The sequence below is a fragment of the Corvus brachyrhynchos genome, unplaced genomic scaffold (genome assembly GCF_000691975.1).
Source record: "Corvus brachyrhynchos isolate BGI_N302 unplaced genomic scaffold, ASM69197v1 scaffold175, whole genome shotgun sequence".
Taxonomy (NCBI): Eukaryota; Metazoa; Chordata; class Aves; order Passeriformes; family Corvidae; genus Corvus; species Corvus brachyrhynchos.
Genome location: NW_008238448.1, coordinates 3,987,643 through 4,005,278, shown reverse-complemented (window position 1 = coordinate 4,005,278; position 17,636 = coordinate 3,987,643). Strand labels below are relative to the sequence as shown.

At 38.4% G+C, this 17,636-nt stretch overlaps 3 long non-coding RNA genes across 7 annotated transcripts in view; 1 reads left to right on the top strand and 2 right to left on the bottom strand.

Annotated features, from left to right (window-relative positions):
- Positions 1-10,067, bottom strand: part of LOC108447301 — a 309,215-nt gene extending 299,148 nt beyond the window's left edge. For all 3 annotated transcript variants that reach the window (XR_001862789.1, XR_001862788.1, XR_001862790.1), the window contains exon 1: positions 9,985-10,067. This is a non-coding gene — a long non-coding RNA (uncharacterized LOC108447301). The remainder of the gene's footprint in view (positions 1-9,984) is intronic.
- A 1,996-nt stretch (positions 10,068-12,063) lies between these two features.
- The window catches only part of LOC108447314, a 227,758-nt gene continuing 222,185 nt past the window's right edge, over positions 12,064-17,636 (bottom strand). Inside the window, exons 3-4 of the long non-coding RNA XR_001862808.1 lie at positions 16,006-16,103; positions 12,064-12,141 (exon numbers count right to left, since the gene is read on the bottom strand). This is a non-coding gene — a long non-coding RNA (uncharacterized LOC108447314). The remainder of the gene's footprint in view (positions 12,142-16,005; positions 16,104-17,636) is intronic.
- LOC108447313 overlaps positions 14,193-17,636 on the top strand; it is a 26,861-nt gene continuing 23,417 nt past the window's right edge. For 2 of the 3 annotated variants that reach the window (XR_001862806.1, XR_001862805.1), the window contains exon 1: positions 14,193-14,556. This is a non-coding gene — a long non-coding RNA (uncharacterized LOC108447313). The remainder of the gene's footprint in view (positions 14,557-17,636) is intronic. The other variant, XR_001862807.1, reaches the window with a different exon arrangement.

Here is a 17,636-nt window from a genome sequence, read left to right as displayed (position 1 = left end):
ATTCTCTATTCAAATAAAAGAAGCATTTTGCTACTGTCAGTAATATTTATGCACTGACTAAAGCTAAAACACACCGGCTGTGTGAAGTTTAGTTTTTTATTCAGCAGAGCCTATGTAAAATATGTGTGAAAAAAACCCCATTGTACCATGTGCAAACTTAAATTCTTTTAAAAAAAATATAAGAGGCTGACCTTGCAACCTTTCTACACATGAGTAGTCACTTCAGGTCAGTAATAACCATCCAGGTATTTCAAAGCACTGCACACGCATTCATTTATCAATGGGAAAATTCAGGCACGTAAAGACAAGACCAGCAAAAAAGGATTTACAGGATCAGGTCCTAATTTTTATCTGTCATATTGAAATGGATTTAAAACTAAATACCTTGAGAAGCCTGAGGCAAAATACAGTACATATACTTATGAGTTAATCGGGCTGTAGAAAGGACAGAAGACAAACCCAAGAAAGCAACAGTAATTTCAGTGTCTGTTTATAAGCTTGGGGTTTAGCATCCATATGTTTTACAACTGCCCAAACTTTTTCAGCTTTCCCTTGCTTCAAAATACACTTTAAAAGAAAATACATAGTTTTATGTGTACAAATACATGTGGTTAAGTTATGCATAAAAAAGGAGTATTTCTATACAAGGTGAAGAAATCGATATAATCTCATTGATATCACAAGCCACAGATTAGAGTATAGTTACATCATAAGGTAAAACATAAAAGGTACATAAAGACACATTTTTAAAATAGTGCTTCTGGCCACAGACAATGATGACAGTTTTTCTTAGAGCACTTCTGTACTAAGGAAAGTGTATATCTTTCTTTATGGCTTCTTGTGCCAACAGTTTTTGAGCAGAAATTAAAATCAGTGGTTTGCTCTGCCTAAGAAAATTGGTGGCTTCTTTATTACATTTTACAGAGGGGTCCAAGACACACACATGGAACTGCATCTAAAAGCCATCATAGTAGTCCAGAATTAGTCTATGATTTTATTTCCATGAATTACACCCCTCCTTTGTTGCAGTTCCCAATAATCCAGATCTTTTAGAAAACCATTCCTCTTTTGCAATGAAGTAATGCACACAAAGAAACTTTTTCACAGACCAAGTATGTGCATTTGTAAGCTTTAGTAAAAGCACCATGAATCTTGAGTACTTTGGCTAGAGCACTAGGAAAGGTAACTTTGTACTAGTGAAAAAAAATCCCTAAAGCCCTTAATGATCCAAAGGCTGAAGCAGTATGTGTTATGGAGAGACAAGCTGGCAAACAAACAAATGGAGATGGATATTACTTGGGGCTGTCAACACAGTAGGAAGAACATTCCAATGGTAAAATTAAATCATATTGAATCTGTGCTGCAAATGGCATTTTAAAAGCACTGAGGAGAGGAAAAGCAATCACTATTGGTGCAAGATGGTAAACAGCACCAATAATGACAAGCATTTCACCAAAAATTGGGTCTATTTTTAGGACAGGATTTTCTTATACTTGCACTTTAAATCAATGCTCACAGATGAACATGAACAATATTAGCCCAAGTATTGTCCCAGCTAGTAAATAGAACCAGTACAGACCAAAACAAATTTCTTATGTTGGGAATGAACGCTGCTTGCCATAAAGGACTGTGATGTGCAGCTACAGCCCTACAATAATCAATCATCAATTGGTCATAGAAGGAGATTATTCTGCCATTATACAAAGATCTTAATTTAATGTATGTTCACTGTTCTCAAGAGATAAGAGATAAAGGTTTCTTCCAGTGAGTAAAGCAATAGTTTCTATGGAGTCGACACATTTAAATCGAGGAAAATACAAAACAAGAAAATACAAAGCAAGAGAAAAATACCAGAATATGCAGACTGAAGCAGCACTAGCAGGATTCCTATGCTATTTCTTGCTTCATCTAAAAAATGCAGCATCCTAACTTTTCTAATTTAGGAAAGGGGAAAGGACATTATAATCCATACCAAAAATATTCTTGAAGAATTTAGAACTTAGTATTCCCTTCCAAAATGACAGGAAATACTGTACTGATCCAAATTTTGTCAGTGGAAATTGATCCAATGAAATGTGTGCCCTTTCAGAGTAAGCAGAAGGCTATTTTAAGCCATGGAAAAAATACCGAATTATATTAGAAGGTTCATAATAATATAGTTTAAGGTAAAGGTTAAGTATGTAAATAAAATGCATAAAATCCTCAATAAATTCAAAATCAGAGTGCAAAAATGGTTTGAATCTGACAAAGTTTTTATATTCAAATTCATAACTCTTGAGATCTCCTGATAGTAACATTAAATCCCCTGGAAAAGGAAGGGGATGGAAGGAGAAAAAAAGCATTTCTGCTGTTTATTTTCAAAACATAGGCATTTTCTTTCCCTTAAGTGAGTTTACAACCACCCTGGCACCTATTCTGCACCACTAAATAACAACTGGATGCTCATGCTCGGAAAGCTGGGTGAGGGAAGCAATTTCAAATTTATTTTCATAGTGGAAAATAGGTTTTGCCAAAATAGTTTCAGTTTATGAAAGGAGAGAACAGCTGTATTTGGTTTATAATAAATCTTTCACAAATCAGTAAAAGCAAATAGACAGCACAACTGTAACACATAAAAGTGGAAAATATTAAACAACAGACAGTGAAATTGTTAAACTTTCCCACAGATGCTGTTGGTAAAATGCCTCTGCAGAATTTGTACATGAAATGTGCATGAAAAGCAAACCTGAAGGCAAGAGGCATTGGAATGAGGCAGAATTACTTAGTAGAGGAATATCCTATTAAGGTGGCTATTCTGGGTATGGAGGAAGGTGTCTCCAGCAGCTTCCTGCTCCTATTACTGAATGTTAGTGCAGAATAATTACTTGCTTGCCAAAAATGAGAGGACATTGACCCTGCAGACTTATTGAATTCGTGCTGCTTGCCTTCGGGCCATGTCGGGGGTTATTCAATTTTGCCTGAGGAGGACAATCTATTATGAGAGATGAGTCAAGAAGGCACCTTCCCTGATTGCCCCCCAAAACCATTATCGCAGTGTGGAGGGGCCATGAGCAGCGAGTGGATGGACGAGGCAGCGCTGATCCCGATTACCGGGGGACCAGATACAATTTGCATTGTGAGCAGCACTGGAGCTCTGGGCAATCAGCCAGGGCTGGGGCTGGCAGTCGCACGAGCGCCGCGCCGCTAATTGCTTGTGCTTGGCAACCTTCACCCTCACGAGCAGGAGGCTCAGTGGCTTCATCTGCACCTGGGGGAATATTTTTACACTGACAAAGAAACACAAGTTGTCCCCAAAGGGAAAACCGAATATTTAAGGTGCAGTACATTTTTACACCACTTGTTACAGTGTTAATTGTTTGATGTTGATGTTTTCCAGCAACTTTATGAGACAGAATCAAGTCACAGCTTCATTTTAAATGAACGGACTTAGAAAACCAACAAAAAGGTTTCTGTGGAGTTAAAAACCAAAACTACTTAACCAAAACAAACCCCAAAGATTCATTTTTTTGAAAGATAAGTATGTGATCCTTTGTGACAAGCTTGCCTGAACATCAATGGGAATCTTTCCACTGGCTTTTAATCACTTCCAATAAGGCCAGTTTTTTCACATGGAGGTCCTGTTCTTACAAGATTTTACAGGTTCCTCAGCTATGAAAGGAGGAGTGCTGTGTTACATACCTGAACACAATTGCTAAATTTATGGAACTAATTGGACATGTAAAATAAATCAATGTTTTCCAGTTCTCAAAGGATGTGTTCTTCCCAATGTTGCCTGCTGCTGGTAAAATTGATCTGAACCCTGACTCAGAGCCAAATAAATCCACGGGAAGTGTTCTGTGACTCATTTAAATGTGTTGGGTTTAATTTGAACCATGTTAAGCTCTTTGCTTGTGAGCAAACAGAAACTTAGCACAGAAATACATGTGAAAATATAGGTTTCTGAACAGAAAAATGAAATTATTTCCTCAGTTCTGTTAGTATAGTGGGAAATCATCCTCCTGTCCCACCCTGTTTTCCAATATTTTGTGTAGTTTGGAATTGTCCTAACATCCATGAAAGCCTGAAATATCTTTGTCTAGGTTTGAAAGTGAGTTAAAACTTATGGCTACCAAGCTTACAACATTAAAGTCAAATATGCCTTTCAGCACCTCCTAGTAACTGTAAAAAACCCCACTTCCTAATGGTATGCTGTCCATGTTGGCATCAATTATCACATTTATAAAGTGAACAAAAAATTTTAATGTTGTCTGTCCATGGACCGCCAAACCCAAGAGCAAGGCAAAGTGAGTATAAATATAAACTAATTTATTCTGCCATGATGACTGGTCTGTCATTGGTCTGTGGGGACGGTTTGATGGGTACAGTGTGTATTTATGTACAAGTTACCAAATTGATTGCTCTTGAAACCTCAGCTTGGATTACATGAGGGCAAACAAAGGAAGATGAAGACATTGTGTCAATCTTGTTTGCAGTGAGTAAGAGCAGTCCATATTTAAGGGCTTGGTTTAAGACCTCTAGGTGTATTCAGACTGATAAAGTCAGTCCTTTCATCATGAAAACTCAATGCCATAATTAACTGTTCTCCTCAAATTAAAAAAAGTAAATAAACTCATAGTAACTTTTCCATTCACATACTCCTTTCCTGAACCAAAACAGTAATCATCAAAGTAACTACGAGAAGCACAAACACAGATATTGAGTGTCACTTGGGCTACCTGGGATATCCCTTTCACCCAGTTATTGAAGAAGGGCTCAGACCTCCAATCCATCCTGGGTCATATGTACCAGCCTCACATCAATCACTCCAGTTGGGCTGTCTAGAATAACACAAGGTAACTGTTTGGGCACTTGATTGACATCATACAGAAATATTACAGAATGGTAATAAAGCATTATATATTATTAAGCAAACACTGAAAAACATTCAAACCTTGCCCTGAAAAACAGTTTTCCTAATTTACTCCTTTTTACTGTATTTTCTGGAGTGGACATTGCTCTAACACCAGACAGCTTTAAAGCACTGAGAAAATTTCTGCCTGAACTGAGGGACCTCTGGCCAACATTCTCCTTGTCACATTTTCCTTGTGTCCCAAAGTGGAATATATTCCGTACATTGCATGATGAAAAGTTCTTGAGCACATTATTACTCTAATGAGATAACGATTAAAATAACATTTTGCATTCTCAATTGCTTATTCAGTTGAAAGTTAAGTCCCAAGTTACATGCATGAAAGAACTGCATTATTAAAGAAGACTCCATTTTAATATTTACTAACTTCTTAGTGCATGACTTGGCAACCACCATAACATTTTTTCTACCATAGGGGTTTTTGAAGGCTTTGTGCTCTTTGAGCAGGATTGGGGAAAGCTCTGAATGGATTTCCTTTGTTTTATTTTCAGGCATGCTAATGAAAGAAATTTCTCTGTGGAGCCTCATACAGACATCCAAAGGTTTCTTCAGCCATGCTGAGCTTTGAGCTACCTTGTCCACACAGGAAGATATGTACAGCTAAGGACAGGGAATAGACTTAACTCTTTTACCCCAAATCACAAGCGGAAAGGAAGGAAGCAACTGGCTATTGCACTTTGCAGATAATTGCTAACAGCAGTGGAACTGTGACAGCTGAGAATCTTCCTTGTCAGCAGGGGAGAGCAGCACAAAAAGGTAACCTTCCTGGCATCCCAGTATTCCGTGTTTGGCCTCTTTTGGTCTGCTGGGATGGCAGGACATACTAGCTGAGGAGAGGCATGGTGCTAAAATGGCTCTGCATTTTGCCAGCATAAAGATTACCTTTCTAGCATATTTAGCACAATCTATTAGTGTTAAATAGTAAACCCCAACTCTTTTGTGTAGTCTCTACACACACACCCCATCTATCCACCTTTTCCCCAGAGAGTACACCTTTCAACGTCTCAATACTGGGTTGGCATCACTCTGATCTTTCTATGATGATACCAGAAGGTTATTCTCCAGATGAAATACAATTCTAATGATTCATTCTCCACTGCAGGCCTGGCCCACCTACTCTTGTTTTTGAGAGATCAAAAAGATTCAACAAAACCTCAGTTTTGTTCCATTACTAAATATGCAGCTTTTCTTGCAGAAGTGCTAACAGATAGGCACTGTAGCAGAACATTTCTGTGGCCTCAGTAACTTCACTGTAGATGCCAATATTTTTCACATGATAGTCACAGTCCATGGGCCCTGGGGAATATACTCTAGCCCAAGATGGATCTGCACAACCTGCAGAAAAGGAAAAACTGCAGGATGATCACATACCTTTTGAAGGGTTGTTTACCAGCAATGTATGGCTGTTTATGGCCAGAAAGACAATGTTTAATTAATCAGGAAGAAGTGTTCCCACTTCTTAAATCCCTGACATGGTTATTTTAGAAGTAAGTGAACCAGATAGATTTCTGTTCTTTTCCTGACATTTATTGTCTTTCTTTCCTACTGGGTGAACAACCTTACCAACATCCCCAACACCACATCTCTAAAAATTAGTATTTTGTAATATTTCCTTTGTGAGAGAGTGAGATGAACCAGAAGTTACAGGATGGAAAACAGAGACACATGGCTCAACTATGCCTTTTAGTCTCTCATGAAATCATCAACAATTTATTATGAATAAAGGCAGTAAGATTTGGCTGAGGAGGTGGTGATGCTGAGCTCCATCCCCTACTGCAGATACTCAGCCCTCCACATTCTCCCATGACAGAAATGGCTCTTTTAGCATTTTACATAAGATAAAGTTACTCTTCTGAGGAGATTGGCTCTTTATTTTCAAAAGCAACCCCCTTCCTGCCATTTCAAGTGACTGGAACTCAATCACCACCTCATCTGGAAGGATTGACTTGAGACATTGATTCTTGAGGTGCTGGATTAAGGCAGCAAGAGCAAGGCAGATTGATCCCATTTGTAGCTTTTTCTCTCAGCTTTTACACTGTAGAAGCCATTTTTACATTTTTCAACTCCTTTTCTCTGTCTACCTTTTAAGAAAGAAAGTGCTTTTCCCAGAGATCATTTTAGATTTGCAGATATAAAAACATATCTTAGAGCATTTCAAGGAGCTGACCAACTTAAAATGGAGTAGAATTTGATAATGCAGTGAATTCACCAATTGCATCTAATGCTTTGGTTTTATTTGTGGTTTCATATTAAAAAAGGATTTTTTAAAAACATATTTTGGAAACAAGCTCTCTTAGACCATCAATATACTCTATTAAGTAAATTACTGTTTAGAAACTTGTGTTAGAGGGTTAGTCCAAAAGAGCTGTTAAATTTTGCTACAGAAATAATTACCCTACTTTACTCTTTTAAGCATGTTAAAGCTCTGAAAAGGAAACTTTTCTCTCCAACTCCAAGCTATAAAGATACCTTTTTGTACCAGTTCACAAGAGCAAGTTAACAGAAAGGCAGTGGGCCCTGTAAACGAAAAATGCCTGGGAGCAATGATGAGCATCACAGGACCAACAAAGCATCCTTCTTCACTGTTTCTCTGCTAGGGAAATTTGGCAAAAGTAAAGGAGAGGTTTTCTTCCCAGCCATCGCTGTGTGCCAGTACAATCCTTGGGAGCCATCATCAGCCGTACGTTCAAGTAAAGCATAAACGTATCGAACCTGTCTTTATAATGAGTAAGGTCTTCTGGCACTGCATATGTCACTTCTGGTCATGGACCGTAATTCTGAGCTCAGCAGTGTTCATATATATACCTCCATTTGGGACAGCAGCAGTAAAAACTGAAAGGTCTCTGGTTTCCACATGATATTTTCTGGCACAGATGGATTTTGCTCTGCATTGGAGGATTAGGATTAGAGTACAGACATAATAAAATTTCAGGGCTTCTTTTCCAGCATGGGTTCTTCTTATTAGAATCACATGGCACATAAACTGATCATAAAAATAGTAAATCTGTTATTTTTCAGTTATATTTATTATTTGTACATGAGATATATTGTGAGAAGAATTAATTCTGGACATGTATCAGCAAAGTGATATTAATAAATAAATCACTCCTCACTTGGTTTCCCAGACATAAGAATTGCTTAAGTAAATAACAAGCTTGAAAAAATCAGCTTTTGACTACTTGCAGTATTCCATACAGCACATCAAAACGTGGTGTGTAAGGTGAAGTCCTTTCTAGGGCAGTGCTGCCAAGGTTTGGACACATAGAAGACAGAGACATGTAGCTAGAAAAGGCCATCAAACCACCAGATGAAGAAAACTTGATCTAAGACAGTAAGTGAACAAGCATAGGAAACACCTGAGCTTATAACATCAGGAAGAATATTATTTTCTAGGTGTAGACATAGCTTGGGTGAGAGGACCTTTGGTGAGAAAAGCTGGTCAGAGGTGGGTGGGATGAATAAAACTGACTGACAGGCTGCTATTGGAAAGTTAGACTAACCTGACTTGCTTATAATGACTGAAACAGGAGGCAGTGGCAAGAGGAAATACAAGTTATAAATCTTTGAACAAGAGGTGAGGACAAAACATGTAAGAGAAAATGGCAAGAAGATTGGCCAAGGTACAAGCTTGAATAGAAGGAAACAGACCCAGAGTAATGAAGTAGAGGTGGCAGCTTGCTTAAATAAAATTGTCAAACAAAAGACAGAAATAAAGACAAGAATAAAGTCCTCTGAGTGTGAATATGCACTTCTGGCCTGACTGCAACCACAAATATTGTAATAGAAAAATCAGCTCAGCACTCGTGATTCGAAACAGAATAACCAGCTTCAGTACAACAGGGAGCAAACCTTTTGAGCTCTTTTCCTCTCCTTAATTAGTTTCTTTGACAGTATTTTCCCTCCATCCATAGTGTTTCTCTGATGTTTTGTCCCAGAAGTTTTCTCTGGGCCCTTGCACCACCACTGAAACACATAAAGTAACTGTAGAGCCAAATCATACCCCAGACCTAGCTGTCCAGCCTTGATTCCCCAAGGAAATACCAATTTCTAGCACATGACTCACTCAACAGGTTAGGACCTTGCACTCAGATAACTGCAACCCAGTGAATCTCTGGAGGGCACAATTGACTTTTTTTGCTTAGAAATTTTGGAGAAACTAAGAATGTCACTTTGTGGTGTTTACAAGATAAAAACTGGATACCTGCTTCTGTGGATTCCCATGTGATGCATCTGAAAGTGCAAAGTAACCTGGTGAGATGTCAGGCTGTGCACACTGACTGCTGTGTTCAGACTTTTCATGTTTTGACCAAATCTGAAACACGTCACAACTCCCAGTGGCCTCCAGTTACTGGACAGCCACAGATGAACTTGCAAGGACAAGCTAATCTTAAGACAAAGAGAGATCTTATATAACTCTTCCGAGGGAATGTGAACTGTGCCCAGAAAATGGTGCTCAGAGTGGTGAGCAGAAATAAGGAAGGCCAAGTATTTTAAGTGTGTTTTAAACCAGGACCTAGCAGGGCAGTGGCTCACAGCCTACACATCAACAGTGGGAAAATATGATGAGGCAGGTGAGTCATCTCTGTTATCTGTATCATTTGCAGATGCTGTAACACTTGCAGGCTGCTACTTTCCAAAATAACTGGATAAATGGGGGCAGGGATGCCAGTCTAGCAAATGCTGTCTCCTACGTCCTCCCCCAAGCCCAACACTTCTCAGAAAAAGGAAGGGAGCTCACCTCCCTTTTCTGCCCCCAGGAGCTCCTGGGGGTCCATGCTGCATGTTGGGTTGCAGTCCCCCTGCAGGTCCTGCATCACCCCCAGCCCAACCCTGGGAGCCTGGACCAGAGCAAAGCTTTTTGCAGCACTGCCTCTGCCAGAGCAGCCACTAAAGCAGGGGGCAGCTCCTAGCTCACATTCTTCTCCCAGAGCCTAATACATTTTCCATTTCCAAATTTTTTTTGAAAGCTTTCAACCTTGTGCTACTGTACAGACACTAAATGCAGTTGCCATATCTGACTATGAGTTTTGAATGGAATAAAATTATTCTATAGAATTATTTTCTGTTTCTCTCACCTTTGTCAAGAAGCTGTACAAATTCTCACTCACTATCAGAAACATTCCTCTGTTCAGGTTGACCATTCCTCAAAGAACCTTTTAAAGACAAAAATAAAAAAAATAAAAATCCTGTATTGTGATCTAGCAGCCATTTTTTTCCTTTTAATATGGGAGCACCAGCCCCATTTGCTCAGATGTTTTTGCCTAATGTTCGTGTAAGTGTATGTGTGAGTGTGCTGGCTTATAAAACATCAGGCTAACATTTGGCATTGGAACAGTGTAGCAGAAATGAATAGCTCCAGCTTGCAGATAACATTCACATTGACCACTGATCTATTGAACTGTTATATTTAGAAGGATCATTTAAAGGAAAATCTCATAGGCTATTGAATTTGAAGCTGTTCCAGCTACTCCGCAGGGCTTTTTTTTTTTCGTTCCTTTTCTCTTCCCTGCAGTGAATTCTCCAAGGCAAATGGTGTAAAATATTTTGCTGGAGGGGATACTTTACTTTCAAGATTTATTCCTTTGTACCACAAATATATCAAGGAAAAAAAATCAAAGGTGATAGCAAAAATGTTGAAAGAACTGGAAAGTTTATTTTCAATCTCATTTTGAGAGTTTGACAGTCAAGCAGGGATTGTTTGTTTTATTGTGGAGGGAGGTTTTATGATAGGCAGCTATGATCAAACTGAGATAACTCACATTATTTTATTCTAATATTAATTGTTTCTCCTTTGATGCCATGTCAGGGGAAAAACTGTCCTTCCTACTTATCTCAGACATCTGCTACAGAGTAACTGTCTGTTAATTATCTGACAGATACAACCTGCAAGTTTATTTTGATGAGCTGTGATCTATAAAATGTAAAATATATCAAACCATTATGTGTACAAGCCTACTTGGCATGCTAATAGCATGTATTTATAGATGCTTGGTCTCTGCTTTTCTCCTATCAATAGTTTGTATGTTGAGCTAACACTTGGCTTCCTATTTGCAATATGATGGTCAGATCACCATGCACACACCCTATTACCATCTGCCCTTGAAGGGAGGAATATGCATTAGACTATTTAATAGTCTGCAATATCCAAACCTGAGAGAATGTGTTATTGGTCATTTCACCTTGTGCATTCTCCTCCTCTTTATTGTCTTCTTAAAGTATCTTGTGTCACTTTTCAGCCTTATCAAGTGTTGATAGTGAAAATAAACAAATATATCTTATTATTAAAGATATATTCTTGCCAGGCGGTAAAAGAAATATGTGCTCCTATGAGATTTGCTTACATATTCTGTGGATTGTAGATAGTATAGCTTTACATTTATTGAAATTGTCTTTTCCCCCTGAGTTCTAAGAAAATGTGCCTAAAGCTATTATCGTATCTATCGACTCTGTGGGATTTAATGGACGTGGCTCCTGCTCCCAGGTGGTTGGAAAATGACCTCTATGAAGCAAAGTTCAAGCAGAGTGAAAGCTCTGAGGCTGAGATTAGAGACCTGTCAGTTGCCTGGAAGGATAAAAGTGTAAAATTATATGTGACGCTCAGTTCAGTCACATCAAACAGCTCAGAAATGTTTACTGAATGAACTACACAGTCGCTAATTACACTTTCTTTGTATCATTTGCAGATGCTGTAACACTTGCAGGCTGCTACTTTCCAAAATAACTGGATAAATGGGGGCAGGGATGCCAGTCTAGCAAATGCTGTCTCCTACGTCCTCCCCCAAGCCCAACACTTCTCAGAAAAAGGAAGGGAGCTCACCTCCCTTTTCTGCCCCCAGGAGCTCCTGGGGGTCCATGCTGCATGTTGGGTTGCAGTCCCCCTGCAGGTCCTGCATCACCCCCAGCCCAACCCTGGGAGCCTGGACCAGAGCAAAGCTTTTTGCAGCACTGCCTCTGCCAGAGCAGCCACTAAAGCAGGGGGCAGCTCCTAGCTCACATTCTTCTCCCAGAGCCTAATACATTTTCCATTTCCAAATTTTTTTTGAAAGCTTTCAACCTTGTGCTACTGTACAGACACTAAATGCAGTTGCCATATCTGACTATGAGTTTTGAATGGAATAAAATTATTCTATAGAATTATTTTCTGTTTCTCTCACCTTTGTCAAGAAGCTGTACAAATTCTCACTCACTATCAGAAACATTCCTCTGTTCAGGTTGACCATTCCTCAAAGAACCTTTTAAAGACAAAAATAAAAAAAATAAAAATCCTGTATTGTGATCTAGCAGCCATTTTTTTCCTTTTAATATGGGAGCACCAGCCCCATTTGCTCAGATGTTTTTGCCTAATGTTCGTGTAAGTGTATGTGTGAGTGTGCTGGCTTATAAAACATCAGGCTAACATTTGGCATTGGAACAGTGTAGCAGAAATGAATAGCTCCAGCTTGCAGATAACATTCACATTGACCACTGATCTATTGAACTGTTATATTTAGAAGGATCATTTAAAGGAAAATCTCATAGGCTATTGAATTTGAAGCTGTTCCAGCTACTCCGCAGGGCTTTTTTTTTTTCGTTCCTTTTCTCTTCCCTGCAGTGAATTCTCCAAGGCAAATGGTGTAAAATATTTTGCTGGAGGGGATACTTTACTTTCAAGATTTATTCCTTTGTACCACAAATATATCAAGGAAAAAAAATCAAAGGTGATAGCAAAAATGTTGAAAGAACTGGAAAGTTTATTTTCAATCTCATTTTGAGAGTTTGACAGTCAAGCAGGGATTGTTTGTTTTATTGTGGAGGGAGGTTTTATGATAGGCAGCTATGATCAAACTGAGATAACTCACATTATTTTATTCTAATATTAATTGTTTCTCCTTTGATGCCATGTCAGGGGAAAAACTGTCCTTCCTACTTATCTCAGACATCTGCTACAGAGTAACTGTCTGTTAATTATCTGACAGATACAACCTGCAAGTTTATTTTGATGAGCTGTGATCTATAAAATGTAAAATATATCAAACCATTATGTGTACAAGCCTACTTGGCATGCTAATAGCATGTATTTATAGATGCTTGGTCTCTGCTTTTCTCCTATCAATAGTTTGTATGTTGAGCTAACACTTGGCTTCCTATTTGCAATATGATGGTCAGATCACCATGCACACACCCTATTACCATCTGCCCTTGAAGGGAGGAATATGCATTAGACTATTTAATAGTCTGCAATATCCAAACCTGAGAGAATGTGTTATTGGTCATTTCACCTTGTGCATTCTCCTCCTCTTTATTGTCTTCTTAAAGTATCTTGTGTCACTTTTCAGCCTTATCAAGTGTTGATAGTGAAAATAAACAAATATATCTTATTATTAAAGATATATTCTTGCCAGGCGGTAAAAGAAATATGTGCTCCTATGAGATTTGCTTACATATTCTGTGGATTGTAGATAGTATAGCTTTACATTTATTGAAATTGTCTTTTCCCCCTGAGTTCTAAGAAAATGTGCCTAAAGCTATTATCGTATCTATCGACTCTGTGGGATTTAATGGACGTGGCTCCTGCTCCCAGGTGGTTGGAAAATGACCTCTATGAAGCAAAGTTCAAGCAGAGTGAAAGCTCTGAGGCTGAGATTAGAGACCTGTCAGTTGCCTGGAAGGATAAAAGTGTAAAATTATATGTGACGCTCAGTTCAGTCACATCAAACAGCTCAGAAATGTTTACTGAATGAACTACACAGTCGCTAATTACACTTTCGCCTTAAGTATTCACATTATCATGGGCAACAAGTACCCAGAGAATCTGGAAAGGGAAAGCTGCTAATAAGTATGCAACAATTACAGCAGGCATGGTTTTGCACCTTAATTTTCCTACAGTGATTATTTATAGTGAAGAGGCAAATTTGGCCAGTCATTGCATACAGTATCTCTGCTTTTAATCATCTGAGAAAAGATATGATAAATTTTAAGCCAAAATATAGCAACAGGAGTGTAACTATGAACAATAAAATAAACACAGCTTCCTCAAAACATGATAGAAAAAATTGCTTTAACCCAGTGACCCTTAGTGACCAGGCTGTTCAGGGTGGTCACATATATAATGTCAAATGATTACAGCAGCAACTAAAACCTGATGAACCAAAGTGCACCTAAATTGCTCTTTCACTTCTTTCTGGAGGAAGTGCATTAACCTTGCATACCACTGAGGGTTTTTTTCATTATTGCAACTTCCTTATATTAAAAGTTGCCTTTCTCTTGATATTCACTAATTCCAAATTTCGTAACAATGCAGAAACAACGGGTGAAGGGTTCTCCTTCCATAAGTAAGGACCCTGCACTACACTTTAACTATCACCCACAAAGACCTATGGTCACAAATGGGATCCAGAAAGCAAAGGCAAGAGCTGAGCTTTGCAGGGTACTTTTGGTAGGCTGGCCTGAGACACCTCAGGTGAGAAGGGAAGACAAGGCCAGGGCAGGCTTTGCTGCTGGTGTTCACATGCTGGAAGACTTGCTCCACCTGATCCACTTACAAGCCATTGCAAGCCCATTGAAATACCTTGTCGTTAGTAAATCCACAGAGCAAGAAACCTGGGATGCTCCATTGCCAGTGGCAGACAGGTAATGAAGCAATCAAGCACAGGGGCTGTAAGAAAGAGGTAGGTGCTCAATCTGCTGCTCTCCGTATGCTGTCAGCGGCCAGTTCATGGGTCCTGTTGGGGTTTTGTTTTTTTCTTTCTTTGAAAATGTGCTTTTACACATTGGAAATACCATTTTTTTCTTCTCAGTCATTTTTTTGTAGCCATATTCTATAGCCAGGAAAAGAAGAATTGATTTGTTTGAAGGAATGACTATAGCAGATAGAAAATTATACACAATCAAACTCAGAGTTACACTGAACTGCTGAGTCATTCTAAAAGAAAGTATTGTTTTGCCATCTGAATATTTTGCTGTCTACTCAAAGTATAGTTTAGTTAAACTATTTTATATTAGAAAGTTTAGACAGCAAATTATTTCACATAAAGACACTTGCTGGAACAGTATGTAGCTTTTTTTCTGTATCTGAATTTAATATATATATTTTATTTTTTTTACTCTGATAATTTTTCACAGACAACAATTAGCTTTTTCCTGATCTTTTTCAATTCCAAATTCTTTAACATCAGAAAAAAAGACTAATTAATGAATTCAGAACATTAATCTTCTACAATATATTCAATAACTCTCTAGTAAAAGAAAAGTATTTTTTCTTTCCACTTTTATATGATCTCTAAAACATGTGCTTAATTAAAATTGATCTCTCTTACTTGAAATCTTTACAGAGTGACTTAGTGAAACATGGCCTCAAACATAGTTATTTGAAATTACATTAGCAGGAGATCTAAGCAATAATGTGTAATTGCTGTTACATAGTGTCACTTACTGTTATTGTCTCAAGCATTTTAATCATGAAGAAGTATACATGGTTTTCAGCTGATTTTTACAGATTTCTTGATTAAACCATATACTTGGCCTGATGATCAGCAGGACAATTTAGCTGCATTTTTAAAGAAGGAGGGTTTTATTTCTCAGTATGGATATTCTGAAGTGATGGGAGTCTGGTGCCAAGTTCTGGGGTCCAGCTCACCTTTAGAGGTCACAAGGGGAACATCCCACAGTATTTTCCCTATTTTCTGGATTAGCCACACCATGAAGCCTGAAGAATTAACCTAAGATGGCATGATATTCTGCTTTTTAAAAATGTATGTTTAAGGCTCTGTAATAATCCTTGAGTGAAAAACATTAAAAAAAAAATCATTCCTTGGTTTCTTCCTGTGTCTGACTCTAAATAAGCAGTAGTCTCATTGATTCATTACCTTCCCTAACCTCTTCTGGAATGCCTGTTTTATGCTTGGTCAATCACCAAGCTTTACAGATTTCTCTGTTTCATTGACAAAGGTGTTATTTCTATCAAGAAAATGCAGAAATGTATGCCAGAGAAATTAAACCTGTACTGCAGCCAAAATATATTAAGTACAAAGGAACATTTTCCAAGACATCCAAAGTAGCTCAGAAAAATTGGCTTATGTAGAGAAACAAATGCAAATATGTGGAAATAAAAGGAGTACCTCTTCTGCAGTGCTTTGTCAGCGGGAGGAAGTCCCACATCTCTGCCATTCTCCAATTGATTATCTGCACTCTCTCCAGGTATTTTGAAGGTAGATGCCTGAAAGACAGTTTAACATGAAAAATGCAGATCAGATCATTTGGCAGCCATCTCCAAGAGCAGAGACAAATACACACTCTGGACTGGCTGATGCATGAAAATACCCCAAGTCTCTCTCACATACAATCTCTTTACAAATGGTGTCATTTTAACATTAACCTGATCAAATCTTGAATGAGGAGTGGGATCAAGACAGAATGGACAATTGGTTTGGTAAAAAGGCTTATAAGTTCTGATGAAATAAAGCACTTTTTAAAAACTGTGCACATATTCCATGGCTAGAATTCAAAATCTGTAAGGAAAGAAGCCCTTTTGGAGAAGGAGATTCCCTTCAAACTTTGCCCTTTATGGACAATTTGCACAGCTGTCCCTGGGCAGAGTTTACACAGGCCTGAATCTCTTTATAACTCTCGTATTCTTGATGGCAAGGAAAACAATAAAACCCCATACTCTATTATTTGGAAATTAATATCCAAATCTTTACCTTCAATCTCCTTTTTTTCTCCCTTTCCACTATTCTGAGGGTATTAGCACTAGTAGTGAAAAACAGCTCCAGAGGGCCCTGCTAATCTCAGGGCAATGGCAAGTATATGGGATGCCAAGGGAGTTCCACAGTGATAATTGTTTAAAAAAAGACATTCTCAAACAAGGGGAAGGTAATTTTAGAAGATAGAAAGTGGTTTTAGATGTTTCAAACTTTTGTTTCATTTGTTTTTCATATAAATGGTCTTAAAAGAGAGTCCGTGAAGAATATGCCCTGGGCCTAACTTCCTGTGAGTGAGAATAGGATAAGTTATGTCTTCGCATTGTAAAAGGTGATCTTTCCTCTCTACCAGTGCTATAAGCATCTGCAAGTCTTTATCCACAGGGAACAATTAATTTTTCCCAAGCAAGTTTGCTCATTAAAGTTTCTGACTATAACTTCATTTTCAATAGAAGATATTGAAACCGAAAATAAGTTCCTTACACATATGCTACTAGAGTTGGGGAATATCAAGTGTAGACTGCCTCCCATTTGTGCTGAAATGAAGCACGGGCTCTGTGGGAAGTTGTGACTAGCTAACTGACAACCTGAGAAGGGACAGGCTGAATCTTCCGAAATATTTCCTTTATATAGACCCCAAAGTCAAATATCACATGATGAAAACAGAAAGAGATGAAAGAGCATTCCCTTTGCAGATGCTCAGCCTTAACTCTCCCCTCCTGGCAGCACCATATCCTCCCACCTGCTGGCCCAGACAGGGCCTCCATATACAAAGAAAACTACAGTTTGCAATGCCCTCTCCTGCCTCCTCCATCTCTCTTTTTTTTCTTCAAAAAAATAATATCTGATATTCTTTCCCACTTTGCAAAATATTATTTTTCTTTGAAATTCACCTTTAACAATTCCCATCCTTTTGCTCTTCCTGTACCTCTGGATGGCCACGTAGATTGCTTGTGCATCAGAAGAGAGGGCACAGCAACCTCACTGCTTTCCTCACCATGAGTGGTTTGAGCGAGTCCTCCCGGCAATTTAACACCGTCTCCCACCCC